Source organism: Lagenorhynchus albirostris, chromosome 5 (assembly GCF_949774975.1).
Source record: "Lagenorhynchus albirostris chromosome 5, mLagAlb1.1, whole genome shotgun sequence".
NCBI classification, from domain to species: Eukaryota; Metazoa; Chordata; class Mammalia; order Artiodactyla; family Delphinidae; genus Lagenorhynchus; species Lagenorhynchus albirostris.
The window spans coordinates 143,371,276-143,380,069 of NC_083099.1; positions in this window are offsets into that span (position 1 = coordinate 143,371,276).

Sequence of the window (8,794 nt, forward strand, 5' to 3'; positions counted from 1 at the left end):
CTGATGGGCAGTGTTTTTCCGGTGTGAGGAAACGTTCCCATCGGGCAAAATGAGGAAATTAAATACGACCGCCAGCCATTGTGCCCCAGGAAAGCTTGTGTTCCAAAGGGGGCATCGTTTTTTTAAGCGCCTTGTTGAGATATGATTCACGCTCCAGGAAACGTTTTCACCCATGAGGATGCCTGGGCCCCTCCCAGCCCCAGCCCCAGCCCCTGGCAACCGCTAACGACTTTCTGTACTGCTTTCTCGGTTTTCAGATAGTGAAAATCAGTGTGTGGCTTCCTTCAGCGTGTGTTCAGCGTTCATGCGCCTTGGGACATGTGTCAATTTCATTCCCTTTATGGCTGAGTAGTAAATACCCCGCTGTGCGGATGGGCCCTCTTGGGCGGGAGCATCGCAGAAGCGACGTTGGCTCCCCCTCCGTCCCGCCCAGGCCACCGGGTTTCCACCTGCCCTGCAGTTGGGAGGGGGGGTCTTGAGAAAGTGACCTTCCCCCTGGGGGCTCACACAGTGTTATAGGAGGGGGCTCTGGAACTCTGGTGCCCAGTTTCTCATCAAACTTCCACTTATTCATTGACCCGTGTCAGCAGCCCAGGTTTCCTGTCTGATCCAGTGGTTACACGTAATCCCTTACTGTCACTTACGTTACTGCTCAGCGCAGCCTCCGGTGGGAACCCTCAGGCCGGCTCCTGAGACCCTTCCCCAGGCGCTCGCTCCCTTGCCCTCGTTACGGCAGGAAGCCCCAGCCCTGGGCCAGCCATGTCTCCAGAGAGCACTGGCTCCTTTGGGGGCCCGACCCTGCGCGGCCCCGGAGAGCTGCTGTGGGTGAGGGTCTTCTGGGCCCCTCGTCTTTCTTATTGAGATTTACTCTACAGACCGTACGATCCAGTGGTTCTTAGTATATTCATAGGGTTGTGTGTCTGTCGCCTCAGTCCATCTTAGGACATTTTCATTTACCCCCAAAGAAACCCTGTGCTCAGGGGAGAAAGCCTGAGGGAGGCTTTTGGACCACCAGGGGCCCCCACCATGAGATTATTGGCCACCAGGCTAAGACGTTCTTTATAGTTTCCTGGAGCAGTTGGGGTCTAGGACAGATATCACTGTGTCTGAGTGACCTAAGAGCTTCCAGCAGCAAGTGTGTTTGTATAGCTTTGCGGTTATGACCGGCTCCGCTAAAGGCTCTCTTCCCGGGAGACTGGCTGGTCGCTCTGGAGCTAGGTCGGGGGCCACCGCCGCCACCCCCGCCACGTGCCAATCCACGTGGGCTGACCCGGGTCTTCGTCCTGACAGCGAGATGGCAGTCGTGTCGTGGGGTTCTCGGCTCCTCGCCCTGGCTCGCTGAGAAAGGCCCAGAACAGCCCGAAGTTCTTAAAGTGCTTACGTCAGCCTGTTTGCTCGTCACACACTCCAGTGGCCCACAACTCCGTTGTAGCCGGGACCAGTCGGAGCCAGGCCGACTACTTTGATTCAGCGCCAGTGGGGGTAGCTCTGGCCCAGGCGGAGCCTAAGGGCTGCATGGGAAGGTCTTGTTCCGGGAGGGGTGGGCATGAGGGGGGGCCTGTGTGCTGCAGACGGTTCACGCAGGGGAGGGACCTGCCAGGGCCGTTTGGGACCCCCCTCGGGTAGTGGGGTGGGGTGGATCTGGGGACAGTCCCACCAGCAGCTGAGACCGGGTCCTGGTCCCTCCCTAGGAGAGTCCCTGCCTGCTCTGGGCCTATTTCCTCATCTGTACATGGGGCGCGGCCAGTGGTATCAGGCGACGTCACGGGGCATCCCTGACAAGTGGGTGGTGGCCTGCCGCTGGTGTCAGCAGGACGGAGCGACGATGGAAACCAGCCTCACCTGTGTCCTTTCCTGGGAGGCGCTCACCCGAGTTAGGATTTGTGCAGCATCTTGCAACAGCTGCCCCAGCGCCCTTAGAGGACAGGAGGTGGGCGGTCTGCGCCCGGCCCCTCCTGGTGGTTCCAGGGCAGCGCCCGCCCCCAACCCCTGGGGTCCGGCCACACGTGGGCGCCTGCACACCTCCCGGCGCCCCCGATCGCCCTTTCCTTTTCTCCATCTCGCTTGGGGGTCCGAGCTGCATGATTTCCAGTTTTGACGTTCGGTGTTTTGGGGGCTGTGCTCCCTGGCTGGACCTGAGACCTTCGGGTGTCCCGTGCCCCTGGCAGCCCACCTCCCTGCCCCTCTCCGCAGTCACCCCCTCTCCCTTATTTCCTCCCCCCTCCCCTCCCCCCTTTCCTGCTTAAACGTTTATTCAGTCTCGCAGGAGATAGCTGCAGGACTATGCTGTATGAGATAGCTGCCGCGTCATGAACTGCTGCAAACTTGGCGGTGGACGTGGCAGCTCTGTAGGTTAGGAGTCAGGGCGTGGGTAGTGGGGCTCCTGCTCGGGGTCTCACAGGCTGAGATCAGGTGTCGCGGGGCTGCCACCACACTCGAGGCTCGGGTCCCCTTCCCGGCTCACTGCTTGTTGGCAGGATGAGGCCAAGGTCCCCGTTTTCTTGCTGGCTGTCAGCCGCAGTGGCTCTGAGCTCCTAGGCACTGCCCATGGCTCCTGGCCGCGTGCCCAAGGCCGGCAGGAGAAATGCTCACACTTCGGACCTCTGACTTTGTCCCCAGCTCCAGCTCGCCTGACGAGGTCAGGCCCACCCACACTGGGGGAGGGGAACCGTGGGGTGTGCATGCCTAGGGGTGGGCACCCAGGGGCCGGCTGGGGATCCGCCCGCGCAGTCCCCATGTCCTGTCCCTCTTTCTCTTCTGAGTCTTAACCCTCAGAGCTTGACCCAGGAGCAGAAGACTGAGGGGCCCTTTCCCTCTCCTGCCCCTGGAAACTTCCTTGCCCTGGGAGGTTTGTCAGAGAGTGAAAGGATAGAAGACGCCGCACTGTTGGGGAGCAGCTCAGGGTCGACTGAGCCAGAAAGGGGGCCCAGACCCCCCGACGCCCGGGTCTGGGCTGGTCTGCCTTGCCCTGCGGTGCTGCTAATTCCCTGGGGGGGGGGGTTCAGGGTGATGAAGGGGGAGGGAGAGATGTTTCAGCTCTTCCTGCCACCAGCTGCCCCCCCCACCGTGACCCTTGGCCCGGCTGCCCCTGCCTCACAGCCAGCGCTTCCCTGTTGATCCTCACGCTGCACTACCCCCGCCCTGGGCTCTGCCCTGCCTGCTGCCCCCAGAGCACCTGGGGCCTGGCAGGAGCTGGTGACGCCTGCAGGGCCAGTGGTGGCTGCAGCGCCCTCTGCTGGGCGTGGGCCCACATCACCCTGAGGGCCGGCAGCCGGCCCTGGCCTCCCCTGTAGTGTGGAGCCGCCTGGACTGGCTCCTTTCCCACCTGCCCCAGACTGGAGGGCAGGCTGCTGCTGGGGCTGGGGGGCAGCCCTGATGCGGTTCTGAGCCTGAGCTCCAAGGCGGGACGGCGCTGCTCTCTGACCACCCCTCGGTCCTCTCCTGACCGATGGGAGAGGATGATGGCCCCAAGGCCCTGGCGTGGTGTGCGGGGTGTCCCTCGGGCACCCCCTGGCACCCCGTTTGATTTGTGGCACTTGAGCAGCCTGGGCCTTGCCCTGGAGGTGTCCCTCCGGGGAGGGGGTGGGGGACTGCCTGGTTGGTGCCCGTCTTGGCAGCCCTCCCACTGTGAGGACAGAAGGTCCTGCTCTCACCTAAGGACTCCATGTCACCTGCACACGGAGAAACCGTCCACCGTCCCCGAGAAGGCCTGAGGTCTGCACACCCCGCAGCTCCCCGTCCAGGGGCCGCCCCCCGGAGCAGTCTCCCCACCCTCCCGGCCAGACCCCGTCTTCTGGAACCAAGACCCCTAAAGCTGAGTTTCTTTACCGAGTTTACGATTCATCTCTCATCCAAAACTTCATCCCGTTTCTGTCCCCTCTGGCCTCAAGCCTGTGCTAACAACACTAATTACCAGAGTCGGATGCTTAAGGTTGCTGGTGTCCATCGTTAACGTACTAAAATTGCTATTATAGATTCATCATTAACGTACAAACTCGGGTTGTTTCTCCAGGGCAAGGTGAGCTCACAGACCCCTGAGCCGGGGACCACCTGGGACACCCTGACTCGCGAAACCATGATTCAGAAATGTCACAAGACAAAGATTCACCCCAGCTACTTTGTTCTTCCCCTTAAACACATCCCCCAACCCGAAGACCAGGTGGGAGTGGCTCTGAGGCTTGTCTCCCCTTCCCTCGCTCGCTGCCTGCAGTAAACCCTTACTTTGCTGCAAAAACCCCACTGTCGGAGTGCGGCTCTGCGCCTGGGCACGCGGCTTGCTACACGTCTCTCGGCAACGTGGTTTCCAAGGAAACGGGCCTTCCCGGTCAGTCCGACCGGCTCTGACTTTCTCACAGCCCCCTTCGCTTGGCACCAAGCAGAGGCATCCGGATCCCGTGCAAGCCTGGGCCTCTGGCTCCAGCCCCACCCCCTGCCCCTGGAGGCGTGGCCTCCGCTGCTCTCAGGCCCAGGGGTTTGTGCCTTGGGCTTTTGGCGTTGCAGTTTGTCTCTGTCCTTTTATTTTTTAAATTGAAAAAAATTGTGGCCACGCCTCGTGGCATGTGGGATCTTAGCCCCCCACCGGGGGTCGAACCCTTGCCCCCTGCAGTGGAAGCACGGCGTCCTAACCACTGGACCGCCAGGGAGGTCTCTGTCCTTTTAATAACTAAGTAGATTGTGCCTTGATGTGAATTGAAGATGTGGTCGAATTTCAAAAGTGGGGGCATTTGGATTCGGAATGCTTCAGAACCCAGACTCACACTGGCTTATGCAGGGGAGGGGGGTCACGGGCCTTGTCCTGGAGAATTCTGGGAGTGGGCTGGCCTCAGGTGAGGTCACCAACCGTCAAGTCCCTTTTCCTCCCTGCATGTCTGGTGACCCCTGACCGAGCGGCCGCTCCTGGGGCTTCTGCGCCCTCAGTCGCCCCACTGGGGAGGGTCTCGTGTTCACAGCCTGAGTCCTGAGGCTCACGCTGGCCTGACCCGCCGCTGGTCAGAGGAGGGTGCCACAGCCTGACCCCCACAGGCCACGGAACCTCTGGGACCACATAGTGCTGGGGGCGTCGGGCAGGTGGGGTGCAGAACACCTCCGCCCCCCAGGGTTTCCTGTCTTCACCTTTTCTTAGGGTAAAAACTCCCAACGAGGTAGAGGAGTGCCGGCAAGTCAGGGGCAGTTGGCTCTGAAGCTGAGTGTCATTGATGACACGTGGTGGCCTGGTGGCCCTCCTTCTCCCAGAGCCCCTCAGCGCAGGACTCATGTGGGTGTTCTGTCCGCCCAGCCTCCCCCCTCCCCACGTGGGCAGCGTGGGAACTGCAGCCGGGGCCTGGTCCTTCACAGCCCTGCTTGTGCCTGTTTGAAAGTGACGTGACGAGCATTTTACTTTCCTGGCTGGAGGCAGCAGAGAGGCCTGGTGAGATTTTATTATTTTGTTGTTGTTTTTCCTTTGAAAGAATTTCTTTTTAGAAACTTCCGGTGAAAGGCACGCATTTCTGTCTAGATGAGAGCAAAAGTCCCCTCGGAGTAAGGACCCTGTGGGAGTCCAAGCACGTTCCAGAAGGTCCTGGGAAGGAGGAAATGAGCTGACACAGGAGGAAAGGCTCTCGCCCAGAAGCTGGGCTCAGGCCAGGACGGGGCCCCCGTGAGTGCAGGGGCAGCTGCGTCCAGGTCTGTAGGTGCTGTCGAAGGGCCCCATTTTCTGCATGAACTTGCACTAAAGCACGTGCAGCCCATCGTGGATGTGGGCCCCAGGTTTGCCTGCAGGGGGCGCAGGGGGTCATTGACAGCTGGCTCTCGGAAGCAGAGCCTGAGCCGGGGATTCTCATCCAGGTGACTGATGGCGCAGCTCACCGGAGGAGGGGGCAGGCAGGACGGGCTGGGAAGGAGCGGCTGGCTTGTGGGCTCGACTGGGGACCTTCCACCTGGTCCCACGGGAGCCCCGGAGCAGGGCTGCCATAGAGTTGGGCATCTTAAGGCCAGGCTGGCCTGTTGGAGGAAGCCCCCAAATCAGTCATTGGCTGTGGGCTTAGGGTAAAACCTTGGCGAGAGTGTTCAAGGTGTACGGTGTCCAGGAGTCTGCGTCCACGTGTCTAGAACTGGGTGAGGGCCCCGAGGCCCACAGTTTGCTGGACCCCGTCTGAAATAATGAGCCTGTGGGGCGGGGCCCATCTTTAAAATCACATGGAATTCCGAGCAGGACATGAACCCGAGCGCAGGGTCTCTGAGTGCAGGACCCTGAGCAACTGCACAGGCCGCAGACATGGAGCCGGGCCCCCGCCCCTGACGGGATCTCCTGGCATCCCTGCCGTGGGCTCCGCGGGTTTGGGCTCCTCTCTGAGCCTCAGCTGAGGGCCTGCCACGTGCCAGGTTCTGTCCTCACGGAACCCACATTCTAGAGGCAGAGACCACAGGCTTGGAGAAAGAGCGAGGTGAAGGGTTGGGTGTGGAGGGCGAGGGGTGGTCCAGTGAGGTCACCTTTGGGCAAAGCCGTGAGTTGAGGGATATCGGGGGCAGAGGGGGCCCCAGTGCAGACGCCCTGAGTGGTGAGCATGCTGGCTTGTGGAGCGGCCAGGAGGCCAGTGGGCTGGAGAGGCGAGGTGGGTGGTAACAGGTGGCCCGGTCACGGGACCACCTTAACCATTACTGCAGACTGCGGGTGCAGACAACAGAAATTTATCTTCTCAGGGTCTGGAAGCTGGACATCCGAGATCCAGGACTTCAACATATGGGTTTTGGGGGTCACAGGTCAGCCCGTGGCAGCCGCCAGCACCTAATGAGCCCAGAGGTGTGTGGTAACCAAGTGTTATTTGAGGAGTCTGAATAAGAGACGGAGGGTCCCTCCTGCCTTGGCCAGGATGTTGAAAATAATAATCTTAAGGTATTTCTCAGCATTCTTCTGAGGATTGTTTTTTCCTTCATAGCAGCGACCAGGTGGACACTTGTAGATTTTTTTTTTAAGATTTTTAATTTATTTGTTTATTTATTTTTGGCTGCATTGGGTCTTCGTTGCTGCGCGCAGGCTTTCTCTAGTTGCGGTGAGCGGGAGCTACTCTTTGTTGCGGTCCATGGGCTTCTCATTGCGGTGGCTTCTCGTTGGTGGAGCACGAGCTCTAGGCACGCGGGCTTCAGTAGTTGTGGCTCACAGGCTCTAGAGCGCAGGCTCAGTATTTGTGGTGCACGGGCTTAGATGCTCCACGGCATGTGGGATCTTCCCGGATCAGGGCTCTAACTCGTGTCCCCTGCATTGGCAGGTGGATTCTTAACCACTGCGCCACTAGGGAAGTCCACTTGTAGATTCTAACAGAAAACAGAAGCCAGTTTATTTTGTGAAATTCATGTGTCCCCAGACAGTGCACCTTGCGTAATTCGTGCCGTGTTTTAATCTCTGCAAAGCTCAGCATTTATTTCCAAACAGTGGCTGGTGTTTGTGTGTATGGGGCAGAAGGAGGGGAGGGTCCCCCCACATTCCAAAGACCCCCAGCAGCCGTGTCCCAGAGCAGAGAGAGCATGAGGTGGAACTAGGTTCGTGTCCAAGTCAGGACAGGAAAGAAGAGGCAGGGACAGGAGGCCTCTCCGCTCAGCCTGCCCCACCCTGCCCGCCCGCTCTCCACCCCACCATTTCGTCACAGTTAGCCTGTGGCGATGCTAATTTCCACGACCAATGTGGAAATTCTGCCCCCCAGTGTAGCATCAGCGTCCTTCTGCTCTTGGGGTGCCAAGTTGTCACCTGCCTGGCTCTCAGGGGCACTTGGTGGGAGGTGATGGAGAAGGATCCACCAGGATGGAAGTTGCCACGGGGTTAGCAGGTCAGATGTGAGCTCTCAGGATGGGGCTGTGCACACGCATCTGTGGGCTTTGGAGGATGCTGGACCCCCAGCTGAGAGTCACATGCCGACCTTGCCCTTCCTGTCCAGACCCCCCAGACCCTTCCCTGCCCGAGGGCAGTTGAGAGATGGTGAAGGAGAAAAAATAGGCGAAGATGGGAGGGTAGAACCCAGGCACCATTGTGCAGCCGCTGATGAATTAAGGATGCAGGCGATGGAAACCGATGGGTGTGACATCACAAAAAAGGAGAAACAAGCAGCCTTATGTGCCTCTCAGTGGAGACCCCACCGCTGCCTGCGAGGAGGTCTTGCAAGAAAAAAGAAAAAGAACCCAAGATGGATTAAGCCTGCAGAGCTGATGCCAGTTTACAGAAATGCGTCCTTTGGTCCAGGAGAAACTCCACAGGACAAACAGCCTGGTTCAACAGAAACTCTGTAAAGGGAACTCCCTGGCGGTCCAGTGATGCTTTCACTTCTGTGGGCCTGGGTTCAATCCCTGGTTGAGGAACTAAGATCCCGCAAGCCACTCGGCATGGCCAAAAAAAAAAGAAACTAAACAATAAAAAGAACTCTGTAGAAAAAGAAGAGGTGGGGGCAGGGACCTACAGAAACAGAACCGAGACACCAGCTAGTCTCCATCTGTAGATGGAATTTGTTATCCCAGGAGACAAACTAGGAGAACGCAGACGTTGCCAGGACAGTGCGGGAAGTGTGATGATCTCATGTATCCGACGGTTTAGGAGATGTGATTTGGGGTGTGAGAAGGATGTTTATAAGGGGTGTCCAGTGACCCAATTCTGAGCCAGGCAGTTTGCTCCCAAGGATGTCACAGGACCCGGAGAACTAGAGTGGGAATGAGGGCTGGACACCACGTGCGCCGTTTTCCCTGACCTCCAGGCCGTGCAGCGGAGGTGGGAGAGCATCCTTGTGGGAAGGACACACTCAAGGGTTCAAGGGTGGGAACCGCTGAGGTTGTC